Source organism: Schistocerca nitens, chromosome 7, assembly GCF_023898315.1.
Source record: "Schistocerca nitens isolate TAMUIC-IGC-003100 chromosome 7, iqSchNite1.1, whole genome shotgun sequence".
Lineage (NCBI taxonomy): Eukaryota > Metazoa > Arthropoda > Insecta > Orthoptera > Acrididae > Schistocerca > Schistocerca nitens.
The window spans coordinates 371,011,271-371,027,138 of NC_064620.1; positions in this window are offsets into that span (position 1 = coordinate 371,011,271).

Genomic DNA, 15,868 nt, shown 5'->3' on the forward strand with positions numbered 1-15,868 from the left:
ATCAGTAGGTAAAGGTTTCTCGTTCTTGATGGTTTTAGTTTTGTCCTCTTCAGACCGAAGTACAATTTTTCTATTATTTCAAATATTTTTTGATAAGGTTATGGCATACGGATGTCATAAATGAGCATTGTAATGGTAGTTTTTGTTACTGCTCATCTGGATGGAGATTTACCTATGTCCAGCTGGCTGGACACTGGGTCTCAGTGCGACTATTCATGATATATGTATAAGAAATTATAACAAAAAGTTCTGTTTCTTAATTTTCATTTAACATTTAGGTACATCATTTACAGAGAATTACGAAAGTACAACACACGAAAAGCAGTTACTGTCATCAATAATCCTGAAATTGTTGTAGGCCATTACAATCAGTTTTCCGTTGTGCAAGTAAAAGAAACATTTTCCTTCAATAGTGATACACAGATATACTTGGTTTTCCGAGCATATGAACTTGGTTTCAGCTTTGCAGCCCTGGTTTCAGCATCTCACCCATTAATTTTTGTCTGTAATTGGGCAGAGAGAACAAATGTCTACTCTCACTTTTCATAATATGTCTGTTTGGAACTTCAATTACCTTTGTGCGTTTCCTAGGAGCTACTTCATGAGATTCAAATTTAGACTCTCAGGAGTAAATATACTGTCATTCTGCAATGGCAGCTGAAGTCATGGATTCACCAATCTTAAAATCCAATAGATCCATCATTGATTTCTTCTAGCGCCTAGTGCCTGCTGACTCTTTCTGTACTCACTCCACGAGATCACAATCACCAAGTCGATGAAATGGAAGAAGACTCTTACTAGCCACTTCTTTGTGCCTGTGGATATTCGGTTGTAAGAAATCATTCTGATATGCAGATCCACGCCTCCCATTGACTTGTTGTAATCGCAGATACATTTGGGTTGAGGCACTCCAATGAATTCTTTTGCTTTTCTGTGCCATCTTTATACTAAACTAGTGGGAGAAGCACCAGAGAAAGTAGATGCTATTGTAATAGAACGAATATCAGTCCACTTCAAAGCAGAAATGTTTCCATCTTCTCTGACGAATTAACCAAAGGAACCTCCACTTTTCTTCACCAGTTCTTTGTCTCCAGTTAGCTTTTATCTGACGTGAGACCGGACGGAATTCGGCTAGCTAAAATGGTTGCTACTGCACATATTTGTTTTTCCAGCAGGTGTTATAGTAGTGGGATGAATTTGAAGTATCGGTCAACATAAACAACATGCTCCCTGGGCACCTTGCTCTCTATCAGCTTCTTCATCACAGAACCTCCCAAACCGAGCTCTGGCTCTGGCTGCCCAGATGGCCAAGAGATAGTTCACAGGTAAATAAAGAAGTCTAGTACCAGTACATCAGCAGTTTTCCGCAAAAAATTCTTCAGATCGACTAGATTTGGCTTATTCTTTACATTCTGTCTGAGAGATGTTTTGCACTGGAAAGGAATCATTTGCTGCTCTACTGGAAGATACGTTGATGGCAACAATGACAAACATTAGTTGTACTTTCCATAGTTTATTATTTCCTTGATTTCATCCGAAACACTCAGATTATTTGCAAAGTGCAAATAGTTGCTCAATTTGGACATACGATTCCTTGGAGTTACAGATACAACAGGGACTCTCAATCTGCTGCGAATATACATTCTCAGTCTTGGTAGTTTTTTTTTTTTTTTTTTTTTTTTTGAGTCTTCTGACTGAGTTGATGCAACCCGCTACGAATTCCTCTCCTGTGCCAGTGTCTTCATATTGCTTTTCTTTCCAGTTCTGTGCGGAACTGGCTCATTCTTTACCTTATCAGTTCACCTAATTTTCAACATTCGTCTGTAGCACCACATCCCAAGTGCTTCGATTCTGTCCTGTTCCGGTTTACCAACAGTCCACGTTTCAGTGCCATACAACACTGTGGCCCAAACGTACGTAGTTTCATACAGCATTTTATTAAGTGTGCACCCATAAGCTTCTTAACTTCAGTAGCTGTTGTATTTAGAGGAACCCGGTTGTAAAGCGCCTTTATGTTTGTTGGCTCAGCAATGATATGCCACAAAATACTGTTCGAAATACGTTAGTGTGGCCGAGCGGTTCTAGGCGCTTCAGTCTGGAACCGCGCGACCGCTACGGTCGCAGGTTCGAATCCTGCCTCGGGCATGGATGTGTGTGATGTCCTTAGGTTAGTTAAGTTTAAGTAGTTCTAAGTTCTAGGAGACTGATGACCTCAGATGTTGAGTCCCATAGTGCTCAGAGCCATTTGAACTTTTTTTGAAATACGTTAGTGGTGTCGACCCCTGTCTCCCACTGACCACTCCTTCTCTGCAATATTGGCTGTTCGATTAATAACAGACCCTTTTTTCAAAGTATTTGTCTCGGTATGTCTTTTGATTTACCAACAGCCCCCTTGCTCCTAGCTAATGTGTTTGGGCATAGATTTCTGTCTTTTGTTTCATCCTGGAAGAAGAAAGTAGAAGTTAAAAAGAACCTGATGTGATATGAAACATTATAAATTCGATATCATTTCCTATCTTCAGAACTTTTTGAATATGTACCTCAGACAGTGGCTATTGTAGAAGATATAAATATGAAAATAATGATGTTAAGTTTACTGGCTCAGATGAACTGTCATTTCCCACGTCAGGTAAACACAAGTCTGTATTTGCAGTAAAGTCAAGTTCTTCCTCGTCTTAGAAGTCCCCTATGTCATTCGAATCACTGCTCTCTTCTATTATTTTTAGCAGTTCTTCTTCGATTTCAGCTTCTGTGAGTGATTCACTCACGCCTGCTTAAGTTAGGAGAAAAAAAAGGTGTGAACTTCTAAAGCTAATTAAAAGTTAATATTTACTGGGGAATTACTGTGATTGCCAATGAATAGCTCCTTTCATGCGTCTCACAAAGTAATAAGAAGCACAGACACATTTTACAGTAGATACTGTGGTCAGAGAAATTAGTCAGTGGTCAAAAATGAACAAATCTGTGACTGTATGTCTAGCCGGCTAGACTTCGTTGTTTGCTCTTGTAAATAATGAAGAAGTAACGGTGTTAGGTTCCTACATAGACTGTAACATAGTTGGTTGATCGTTTTTCAACAACAACAATAAATAATAACATAATACTGAGTATGACATTTGTACTTACGTTTTTTTTTTTCTGGAAGACACTGCAGAGCGATCGCCAGCAACGGCCGCCATGATGCAGTGAGTGAAACATCTCAGTGTAGCCAACAGTAGAAACCAAGTATCACTGAAAAAAAAATTCTGGAGACAGGTAAAATGTCCAGCATAATGGACACATGGTTACAGTGTTGAAGAAACTGTAATTTCCCTTAAAACAAAACAGAGAAGTAAGGTCCAGCCAGATGGATGCAGGAACTAGAGAGGATATAACTCACGAGCTATGAAAATACGCGTAATGATGATTTATCAGAAGTCCTCGTTTTGATGTAATTTGTCATAGTTAAATATCAGATAATGACATTTGTAGACAAAGGCGTTATACAGTGTATACTACATAACTGAGAAACTGTAGCCATGCCGAAGCAGTAGTTTAGTTGATAGTGTCATGATCATAAAAATGTGGCACTGAGTCCTTAATTCTTTTATCACCTTTTGTTTTCTAAAAGATTCTGGGTCTTTCTTATTAATTCACTAGGAGTATTATCTGCATTAATCGATGTTATTTATTATAAATAAAGTATTTGCTGCAATTCTTGTTCCATAGGCCAGCAATCAGAATGTTTCTCCAGTGGTCAGAAATATTAACGTGACTGCCGGTCTATGTCAGAAAGTAAACACAAGCTACACCCTGGAAGTTATTGCTATTCTAAAACTTTGTATAAAATATATATACCTATCTCTTGGTTTTATGGGCTGCCTCATACTCTTATCTTGCTGGTGAATATTTTTTTCAATGACGATGAGCAACTTCGAGAAAATATTCTCTTCCATTCAAATGAAATTATGGAACGACTTCCGATCTTGAAATCCATGAGATGAAGTACGTTACTTCAGAGTGATGGTACTCAATTACAACATCGATATTAATTTTGCATACGCAAACCAACATTAGACTACACTTTAACTACATTCAATTTAAAACCGAAAACTAGATGGAGATTCAACTGCGTTAACAAATAACTTCTACTGACATGTATCTCAGATCGTTGTACAGCATTATATAGTGTTCCTCTACCTCCAATTCACTGTGCACTTAAAGCGAAATTGGGCATCGCATGAGCAATATTTTGTGGGCAGCTGTAGCTTCACATTGCAAAAAATCTGCCGAAACACCAGAAAAAATGCACTTGATGACTCTTTGAAGAGATCCTCGGTATAAGTCCAGGCTGCTATCACATATCACTCTGGTTCCTTCTCAGTGTAATTCAAAGCAGCCACTCCTATTAGCACATCATAACACATAAAAGATGTGAACATCATCAAAGCAAAAAAGAATAGACTGAAGCTTTCTTCACCTTCGAATTTACAAGCCATGTGATCCAGAAAACTGCATTTAATTCTCATTGACTGAGCCCACATTCACCTCCAAGATCTTAGTCATGACAAACTAACTCAGCAGAAACAGGACTGTCTACATGGATAATCGACCATTGAGTACATATATCACAGTGAATATTGCTCGCAGAAAGAAGATGTGAAAGAAATGATAATTACACGTTGCCAATTGTAACATGGTACTAGAAGAAACTATTGAAAGTAAAAAATCTGACTGGAAGGCAGATTGGAACATGACAAACAAAAAATTGGGGATATAAATGCGAGTCCAACTTTGAGAGGTGAAGAGTCTAGGAGATGAGAGGAATACATAGTGGGCTACTTTCAACCAGTTAGAAGACTGACGACACCTCCCCTCCCCCCTCTCCCTCCCTGCCCCGAAAATAATAGGAAAAATAACTGATAGTCGCAGTTGATGAGACATAAATCAGAGTTCCCATATCTGGTACTACTTCATTCCACACACAATATGCTGATTGCTCAAATCACTTGTATGCTTGTTAATGACTTTTATCCTGTTCCTCGTAAGGAGACAGATCTTTATCTTAGAGACATTTCGTTGCTCTGGATTTCAAAACGAGTCTTCACACCAGCGTGGCTGATTTACCTTGTGCTGCGTAATGTTGGAACACTTTTTAATTTTTTATGAAATAATATATACTACAACAGCCATTTGTTACTAAAATTTCATTAGGAGGACACATTTCAGCATCATTATTTCATCATCAGGTGCATTTACATTTACTTTGACATTGTAATTAATACGAAGTGGAGTTAGTTGCTGTGTGTGTGCTAGGGAGAGTGTGGTCGAAAACAATGCCTGTTCAGGAAGATAAATTTGTTATATTTTGTACATTAGGTGATACACATGATAAGTCACTTTGTTAGTGCATTTACTTACATTTTTGTTGTAATTTCGTTGTCTGGCACGCAGATCACAGTATTAAGTACACCAAAACCTTTTGACATTTATTTGTTTACATCAACCCAAAGAGTCTCAAAAGCTAAGAGAAACTAGTTTCTATTGCTAAAACAATAGTATACAGTGGAGATGAAACATTTATATCTAGATATATTTACATAATGGTAAATATTAGGTGAGTAGTTGGTAAAGGCATTTTTTCCCAATGAAATAGACATTCAGCACTGGAAAATTTAAAGAAGTTAATAGTATTACTTTTAAGTATATCATTTAGTTAGTTGTCTACCTGTACTGTGGCACGAATGACTATTTCCAATTCTTCATATAGGAGTAAGTCCATTTGGTGCCCCTTTACATATTACATATGAACTTTCATGAAGAATTGGAAATATTCACTCTGTGCACATGAAGATGTGTTACTAAATGGTAAACTTGAAATTAACAGTATTAACTTCTTTCATGACTTCTCCATTGTTGAATGTCTATTTGATTGAAAAAATTGTTGTAAGTAGGCTGTTTAGGTTTTTTATATTGGTAACGCCACATAGCGCTCTGTATGAAAATCATTGGCTGTGCAATGTGCAGTCAGTGGCTGGTTGGCATTGTTTTAATACTCGCCATTGTAGTGTTGGGCAGCTGGATGTTAACAGCGCTTAGCGTTGCGCAGTTGGAGGTAAGCCGCCAGCAGTGGTGGATGTGGGGAAGTGAGATGGCGGATTTTTGAGAGCGGATGACCTGGACGTGTGTCCATCAGAAACAGTACATTTGTAAGAATGGATGTCATGAACTGCAATATATATTATCACTTTTGAACACTATTAAGGTAAATACATTCTTTGTTCTCTATCAAAATCTTTCATTTGCTAATTATGCCTATCAGTAGTTAGTTCCTTCAGTAGTTTGGATCTTTTATTTAGCTGGCAGTAGTGGCGCTTGCTGTAGTTCGAGTAACGAAGATTTTTGTGAGGTAAGTGATTTGTGAAAGGTATAGGTTAATGATAGTCAGGGCCATTCTTTTGTAGGGATTATTGAAAGTGAGAGTGCGTTGCGCTAAAAATATTGTGTGTCAGTTTAAGCACAGTCATTTATAATTTTTCTAAGGGGACGTTTCATTGTCTTTAACAAGTACTTACCGAATTTTTCCCATTACATACATACATCTAGATATAAACGTTTCATACTCACTGTAAACTACTATGTTATCAATAGAAACTAGTTTGTCTTAGATGTTTAAGACTTTTTGGATTGATGTAAACAAATAATTGTGAAAATGTTACCTTCTGATTTACTTGTTACTGTGCTCCATGTGTCAGACGATAAAATTACAACTAAAATGTAAGTCAATGCACTAACAAAGTGGCTAATCGTGCTTACCTCATATTGTACACACTATAACATATTATCTTCCTCAGAAGGTGTCTTTTTTTACACATAACCTCGTGGCACATACATCAGAGGAAACTAGCCTCACTTCATACCAATTCCAATGTAAAACTAGCTGTGTATGCACCTGATGATGGCAGCATGCTGCCAGGGTGAGTTGGTTTTGTTTGATGGTTTTTGAATTTATAGTACACAGTGACATTTTAAGATAGATGTAGCAACTTGTTTCATTTCAAAGGATACACAATGAGTAATAGTTGACATGTTATACCTTAATTTTGACAGAAATTGATTATTGGTGAAAGATAATGCCCTTTAATTACTAGCCCTCTTTTACGGTACACTCGTCGACCCTCTGTGCGAAGTTTGTCATTACTCCCTCAACATGCTACAGGGTATAGCACAAATCTCTTGGTTAATGGTATTCTTTAATTGACTTCCTGATATACACTTTGTTGTTGAGGAAGCCTCACAAGTCACATGGCATAAGGTCTGGAGAGTGAGATGGCTACTCAGTATCTCCTTTGTTGGATATCACTTTCTCTGGAAACAACTTCCTTATTTCATAGGTTTTTACTAGCAATGACACTGAACTGTATTAACTAGATTTTATCAGTACTATCGGTTCTGGCATGAGCCATCGTCTGGTACCAGGCAACACAACATTCCAATTTGTAGAACATCATTAAGACAACACAAACTGGCCCCTAACAATGACATAATAATATACTTACGAAAATCAATTAAAACATTTAATTTATCTTGAATATTGAAACACAAACCATTGACTATTTTAATCCACATGAAAGATGTAATAAAAAAACTCTTCTTAGCATTTACAAGTGCAGCAGTCGTTCTATTCATCTGAGATGACAACAAAAAATATAAAGTGACTTGGTATCACAGCCCAAATATCTCATTATGCTGAAGACATACCTATAAAGATATGTCGATATGCACATTATTCAATTAAAAATGTGACAAATACTGTAAAGAAACTTAAATATTATTCCACTATTGTCATGTAGCACAGTAATCTTTTTATACAGTCAAGTCCTCCTAACACACAGAAAAAGACACAATGAAAAACATACATCAACATCTCAATTGACCAGGTAACTGTGTAAAGACTGAGAATGTAGCATTGTATAAATTACAGTATTTTACAAATTATAGTACAGACTGAAAAAATGAGGTCTAACACAAAAATGATTCAACGTCAATCATCTACTTAAAGCTAGTGATATGATAGGGTGAAATCTTGTAATTGTGTGGCTCGTCCAAGTTCTTACATATCCTATCCATAAGCTTTCCACCTCTATATAACTTATTGACAATGTTGGTGACATATACCAGATTCATTATTCTGTTAATGTACAGTAAAAGTACAACGAGTGAAGCAGCAAGGTACTGGAATTGCTGACCCATGGTAATTAGAGCAAGAAACCATACTTATCTACAAAGTACGTTGAAATAGTGAAATCTGTCTTGACAACTAACCATTTGAATCACATCAATGTGTTCTTTATCAAAAAATCTGCACTCCAATACAGAAATTGCAAGAATAAGACTACCAATAGTAAAAACTGACACATTCATGTAAGGTGCATAGTTTACCATGTGTCAAACCAAACCTGGCAAGTGGATTATCTTCCTTATTTCAGAAATACACACATTGGAAGTGTGAGCTGTCGCTCTGTCTTACTGAGACAAAGCATTTCGACGATTTGTGCCCCAGCGACGAAGTTTCGGACGAGAAACTCGCGCAACATGGTCTAATAATGTTCAGAGTTCACGGTCACGGCTGGCCTATTTTCTTCGAAGAAATAAGGTCCAGCTGATATTATAACTCTGTAACAATGCAGTGGCGGCTGGCAAAGTTGCCGAGGAGTGTTTGGAAACCAATAACAACGTTTATTAATTCTGCCGTTCAGGTGAAAATGAGCATTATCTGACATTAAAATCACATTTCCAGGTTCTTCCTCCAACGGGGAACGTTGAATTGGAACACCCTCTGAGTGGTGGTCACAGATTCTGAATTTTTGGAGAATATCTCTACAAGGAACTTTCAGTGTTGTGCAGTCCACCTCTCCTTTGTAACTAAACTGCTGCTGTAGGGGAAAACAATGAGCTCAAGCATGCTCTTCCACTACGCTGACTCACGTACTATTACTCGAATGAAAAACGTCAGGTTATGCTGACTCATTGTTAGTAACAAGTGATTTTCCCCTACAGCAGCAGTTTAGTTACAAAGGAGAGGTGGACTGCAGAACACTGAAAGTTCGTTGTAGAGACATTCTTCAAAAATTCATTCAGAATCTGTGACCACCACTAAGACGATGTTCCAATTCAACGTTGGAGGAAGAACCTGGAAATGTTATTTTAATGTCAGATAATGCTCATTTTCACCTGAACGGCAGAATTAATAAACGTCGCTATTGGTTTCCAAACACTCCTCGGCAACTTTGCCAGCCGCCACTGCATTGTTACAGAGTTATAATATCAGCTGGACCTTATTTCTTCGAAGAAAATAGGCCAGCCGTGACCGTGAACTCTGAACATTATTAGACCATGTTGCGCGAGTTTCTCGTCCGAAACTTCGTCGCTGGGGCACAAATCCCACCTGGTAAGGATCCCACACCGCGCAGCAATATTCTAACAGAGGACGAACGAGTGTAGTGTAAGCTGTCTCTTTAGTGGACTTGAAAACGATAGGGGAGACTGAGTATAGCCTGCCCGGTTGCCCGGGCGGTCTAATGCATGGCTTTCCGGGCGGGAAGGAGCGCCTGGTCCCTGACACGAATCCGCCCGGCAGACTTGTGTTGAGGTCCGGTGAACCGGCCAGTCTGTGGACGGCTTTTAGGCGGTTTTCCATCTGCCTCGGCGAATGCGGGCTGGTTCCCCTTATTCAGCCTTAATTACACTATGTCGGCGATTGCTGCGGAAACAAGTTCTTCACGTACGTGTACACCACCATTACTGTACCACGCAAACATAGAAGTTACACTCGTCTGGTGTGAGACGTTCCCTGGGGGTCCACCGGGGGCCGAACTGCACAATAACCCTGGGAGGGGTGAAGTGGACTGCGGTAGTCGTGTGGGGTTGCGGACCACTGCGGCTGCGGCGGGGACGGAGCCTCTCCATCGTTTCTAGGTCCCCGGTTAACATACAACGCAATACAGTACAATACCTTTAGTATAGTGTACCTAGGAATACATGTTTGCCGGTTCGTGTTTCAATCTGCTTCTACGTACATACTTCGCCATCCACGGTGTGGCGCATGGTGGAGGGTACCCTACACCACTACTAGTTATTTCCTTTGCTGTACCACTCCAAAATAGAGCTAGGTAGGACTATTTGTGTTCCTGCATGTGAGACCCAATCTCTCGAATCTAATCTTGATGGTCCTTATGCGAAATGTACGTTGGGGGCAGTAGAATCGTTCTGCAGTCAGTTTCAAATGCCGGTCCTTAAACTTTTCTCAAAAATACACCTTAAGAAGAACGTCCGCATCCGTCTAGTGATTCTCAGCTGAGTTCTCGAAAGATCTCCGAAACACGTGCTTGTTAAGAACTGCACCACAAGATGATTATTGTTAATCGAACCTACTGGTAACAAATCTAGCAGACCGCCTCTGAATTGCTTCGAGTTTTCCTTTAATGCGGCCAGGTGCGGATGCCAAACACTAGAACAGCACTGGAAGGTTGCACAGACCACACCAATATTTAGGAAAGGTAGTAAGAGTAGTCCACTTAATTACAGGCCCATATCGTTAACGTCGATATGCAGCAGGATTTTGGAACATATATTGTGTTCGAACATTACGAATTACCTCGATGAAAACTCTCTATTGACACACAGTCAACATGGGTTTAGAAAACATCATTCCTATGAAACCCAACTAGCTCTTTGTTCACATAAAGTGTTGAGTGCTATTGACAAGGGATTTCAGAGAGATTCCGTATTTATGGATTTCCGGAAGGCTTTTGACACTGTACCACACAAGCGGCTTGTAGTGAAATTGCGTACTTATGGAATATCGTCTCAATTATGGGACTGGGTTCGTAATTTCCTGTCAGAGGGGTCACAGTTTATAGTAACTGACGGAAGGTCATCGAATAAAACAGAAGTGATTTCTGGTGTTCCCCAAGGTAGTGTTAGAGGCCCTTTGCTGTTCCTTATCAATATAAACGATTTGGGAGACAATCTGAGCAGCCGTCTTAGGTTGTTTGCAGATGACGCTATCGTTTATCGACTAATAAATTCATCAGAAGTTAAAAAAAATTGCAAAACTATTTAGAAACGATATCTGAATGGTGCGAAAATTGGCAATTGATCCAAAATAACGAAAAGTGTGAGGTCATCCAGATGAGTGCTAAAAGGAATTCGTTAAACTTCGGTCACACGTTTAATCAGTCTAATCTAAAACCCGTAAATTCAACTAAATACATAGGTATTACAATTACCAACAACTTAAACTGGAAGGAACACACAAAAAATGTTGTGAGGGAGGCTAACCAAAGACTGCGTTTTATTGGCAGGACACGTAGAAAATGTAAAAGATCTACTAAGGAGACTGCCTACACTACGCTTGTCCTTCCTCTTTTAGAATACTGCTGCTCGGTGTCGGATCCTTACCAGATAGGACTGACGGAGTACCTCGAAAAAGTTCAAAGAAGGGCAGCACGTCTTGTATTATCGCGAAATATGGGAGAGAGTGTCACAGAAATGATACAGCATTTGGGCTGGACATCATTAAAAGAAAGGCGTTTTTCGTTGCGACGGAATCTTCTCACGAAATTCCAATCACCAACTTTCTCCTCCGAATGCGAAAATATTTTGTTGACATCGATCTACATAGGGAGAAACGATCACCACGATAAAAATAAGGGAAATTAGAGCTCGTACGAAAAGATATAGGTGTTCGTTCTCTCCGTGCGCTATACGAAATTGGAATAATAGAGAATTGTGAAGGTGGCTCGATGAACCCTCTGCCAGGCACTTAAATGTGATTTTCAGAGTATCCATGTAGCCATGTAGATGTAGATGTAGATGTAGATGTACTCAATAATGGGTCGCACTTGTATCCTATTGCGACCTCCTTTACAGACAAACCACATTTTCCTCTAACTCCTCCAATAAACCGCTGTTGACCATTCGCCTTTGCTACTACAGTCCTGATATGCTCATTCTATTACTTATTAAAATTTGTAGTACATATTTCGAGAAAAACAGCGATATTTATAATATTATAACTTATTTCAGTACATACAGTCGTGTTCGCATTTAAATTTTTTATTTTTAGTTTTGGATGACCACTTCATATTGATTTGCAACGTTACGGCCAGATATTTAATCCATGTGACTGTGTCAAGCACCAACTATTAATGCTGTATTCGAACGTTACAAGACCGTGAATTTTAAAATTTTGCTGGTGAATTGAATGTTTAGACTAATTTAGGGCTTGCAGCCGGTCTTTGATGGCTTACCTGAAGATGACTGGAAGATGCCCAGTAGAAATATCATGTGACGAATTAAGCGACGACAGACTGCAAGCCCGAAATTGAACGTTACAGAATTCTTTTTGCTCATGAGCATTTAGATAATTTTTTCTACCTTCAGAGCTAGCTGTCTTTCATCACACCAACTAGAAAGTTTTCCTAAGTTATCTTGTATCCCCCTACGGTCAATCAAGGACGACACCTTCCAGTAAACCACAGCATCATCAGTAACTAGCCGCAGACTGCTGTTTACCCAGTCCGCCAGATAATTTATGTATATAGAAAATAACAGCGGTCCTATAACACATTCCTGGGGCACTCCTGACTGTAACCTTGTCTCTGATGAACAAAGTGGTTCAAATGGCTCTGAGCACTACGGGACTTAACATCTGAGGTCATCAGTTCCCTAGAACTTAGAACTACTTAAACCTAAGTAACCTAAGGACATAACACACATCCATGCTCGAGGCAGGATTCGAACCTGCGACCGTAGCAGTCGCGCGGTTCCAGACTGACGCTCCTAGAACCGCTCGTCCATCTGATGAACACCTGCCGTCGAGGACGACATGCTGTGTTGTTACTTAGCAACTCTCCTCGCCATTTATATACATGGAAACCTATTCCGTATGCACATACCTTCGGTAGCAAAAAAAAAAAAAAAAAAAAAAAAAAAAAAGGTTCAAATGGCTCTGAGCACTATGGGACTTAACATATGTGGTCATCAGTCCCCTAGAACTTAGAACTACTTAAACCTAACTAACCTAAGGACATCACATACATCCATGCCCGAGGCAGGATTCGAACCTGCGACCGTAGCAGTCGCGCGGTTCCGGACTGAAGCGCCTAGAACCGCTTGGCCACCGCGGCCGGCCCTTCGGTAACAGTCGGCAGTGTGGCAGCGAGACCGATTTTAAAATCACGTGACGGAATGCGCACTACAGACCGCCATAGTCAGTTTCCGACATTTTCTGCAGTTCTTGCTGTTGTGACACATGAGGAGGCAGCATTTCCACATGTTTTAGCTCTACACATTTAACAGTTTTTAATAAGAACTGGGCGAGTTAAATTGACGAAAGTACTACGAATTTAAAGATACTAGAACACAAAATATTTTCCTCTCGGAATAATTACTGTCTGTAATGCGAGTGATCAAACACTTCCCATCGAAAACGCTGCAGGAGCATTTTCATTGCCCCTGCAAACTGCGGCCGAGAATTGTCACAAAGTAGGAACCGTATGACAGTTCTGTAATGTGGGCTGCATAACATCAGGTGACATCTCTCACCAGGACCTCACACTTGGCGGAAGACACTGCATATTTATGTGCTCACCATGCACTGAGAACTGAAAAGAGCGAAGTGATGTAACCGACAGGCATACTAGACACGCTGTCGAACACATCTGTGCAAAGCTTTATTAGATTTTCACAGTGGTTTCCATTTCTTGACCGATCGGAACTTACTTTCCGAATATCCCTCGTATTATGGTATGTGTTGCTTCTGTGCCACTAGCCTCTCGGAAGGAAGTGTGTTGTTTACATGGATGTGCCTTTTATTTTCTTTATTGCGTTACAAGTAAGTGTGCACCTGAATCACTCCCATATACTTGATCCATCATTTAACCTGTTGTGCGTAACTGAAAAGAGTAAATGATAGTTTTCGTAAGAGTAGCCAGTAGCTGTCTGCTAATGCTGTTTCGTCTGCTCCTCCAGTTTTGCCAGTAGCTTTTGGGAAGCAGAAAAGCAGAGGGGTCTAGCTTGGTGATCAGAGCTGGTAAATTAACATACAAAAGAGTTAGGTTGGCAGCTAAGGCGTAAGGAATTTTCGGCTGGGATTTGGGAGTACGGGCTGGTCTGTGGGGAGGCCATGGATGGTGGAATTTGAAACATTCAAGGTGCGAATTTTCAGTCTTTTCGTTGCAGTTTCTTTTGGAATCAAGGGTAATTATATTAGTCAGCGTTTGAATAAATTTCATGTGAAGTTTCAATATCATTTTTGAGCTCTGGTAAGAACAGAGTGAACATAAATTACATGGGTTCCACGTGTGTAGGAGAAAAAAATTGGTTTCTGAGACTGGTATGGTAATGTATACATTCTAAAATATAGAGTGAAGCTATTAGGCTGAGTTGTGAGAACCACGAGTTTGAATGTTGATGCATTCGTAAGATTGTAACTTCAAAGTCGGCGTCTTTGCACAGCCACATTGCCACTTGTTTGATGGTGGAATCTAAGCTCATTCTTTGGTAACCCGTAGTAAATCTGTGCACTTTCAGTGCGTGAGTATTGTATAAAACTCATTTTTAAGTCTTACTGAATTTTCCGTTGTAAACTGTTGCCTTTGCATTGTGGGATTCAGGGTTTGAACCGCAAGTGAGCAGAGTAAAAATATACTGCATTATCCAGTCCATCCGTAATATGGAATATCTCCACTTAACCAAATTATTTAGTGTTTCGACAACTGACCAACTTAAAGTATTTTCACAACTTTTGGTACTTGATCACATCTGAATCATCCTTTCATGAAATACTCAGTAAATGACCATGCCTTCAGAGTTCATGGCTCTTTTGTATGCTTGACAGTTTCCGCGAATTTTGACGAAGTTATAACGAGGATTCTCTTTGTATGTCTCGTGCCTTATGCGCCCACGTGTTGATAAGTTCACGTTCCATCTCTTAGCGCAGACACCCTCTTCTGAATTGTATTTTGTGGTAGTTTCTAGCTGTAGTAGCACAATATTTATTGTGATTGTTCTGGAATGAGCGAGTGTAAGAATGTCGGATTAGTTTCCCGAATTTCTGTTCCCTTGACAATTACATCCAACCCAGATCAGTGTCTAGAACTGGAGCGTTAAGATAGTTCGTTAAACGTTCGTGTAACGTAGATCACATCAATATGTTAATACTTGAATACCATTGCCTTGTCTGGAGTTGGTCCACTAATAATCCGATAATCGAATAAATCTTTTGGATCATATGCTAAAATATTCCATGACTTCTAGAAAAACATCCCATTTCCAAAATTTAATATATCTGTGGAATAGAAAACTGAGAGATTCATTGATTAAACTAAAAATCCTATTGTATTCCCTTAATTAATATGCTAACTACACTACTGGCCATTAAAATTGCTACACCACGAAGATGACGTGCTACAGACACGAAATTTAACCGACAGGAAGAAGTTGCTGTGATATGCAAATGATTAGCTTTTCAGAGCATTCACACAAGGTTGGCGCCACTGGCGACACCTACAACGTGCTGACATGAGGAAAGTTTCCAACCGATTTCTCATACACAAACAGCAGTTGACCGGCGTTGTATGACGAAACGTTGTGTAAGGAGGAGATAGACGTACCATCACGTTTCCGACTTCCATAAAGGTCGGATTGTAGCCTATCCCGATTGCGGTTTACCGTATCGCAACATTACTGCTCGAGTTGGCATCACTAGCAGTCGAGATGACAGGCATCTTATCCGCATGGCTGTAACGGATCGTGCAGCCACGTCTCGATCACTGAGGCAACAGATAGGGACGTTTGCAACACAACAACCATCTGCACGAAC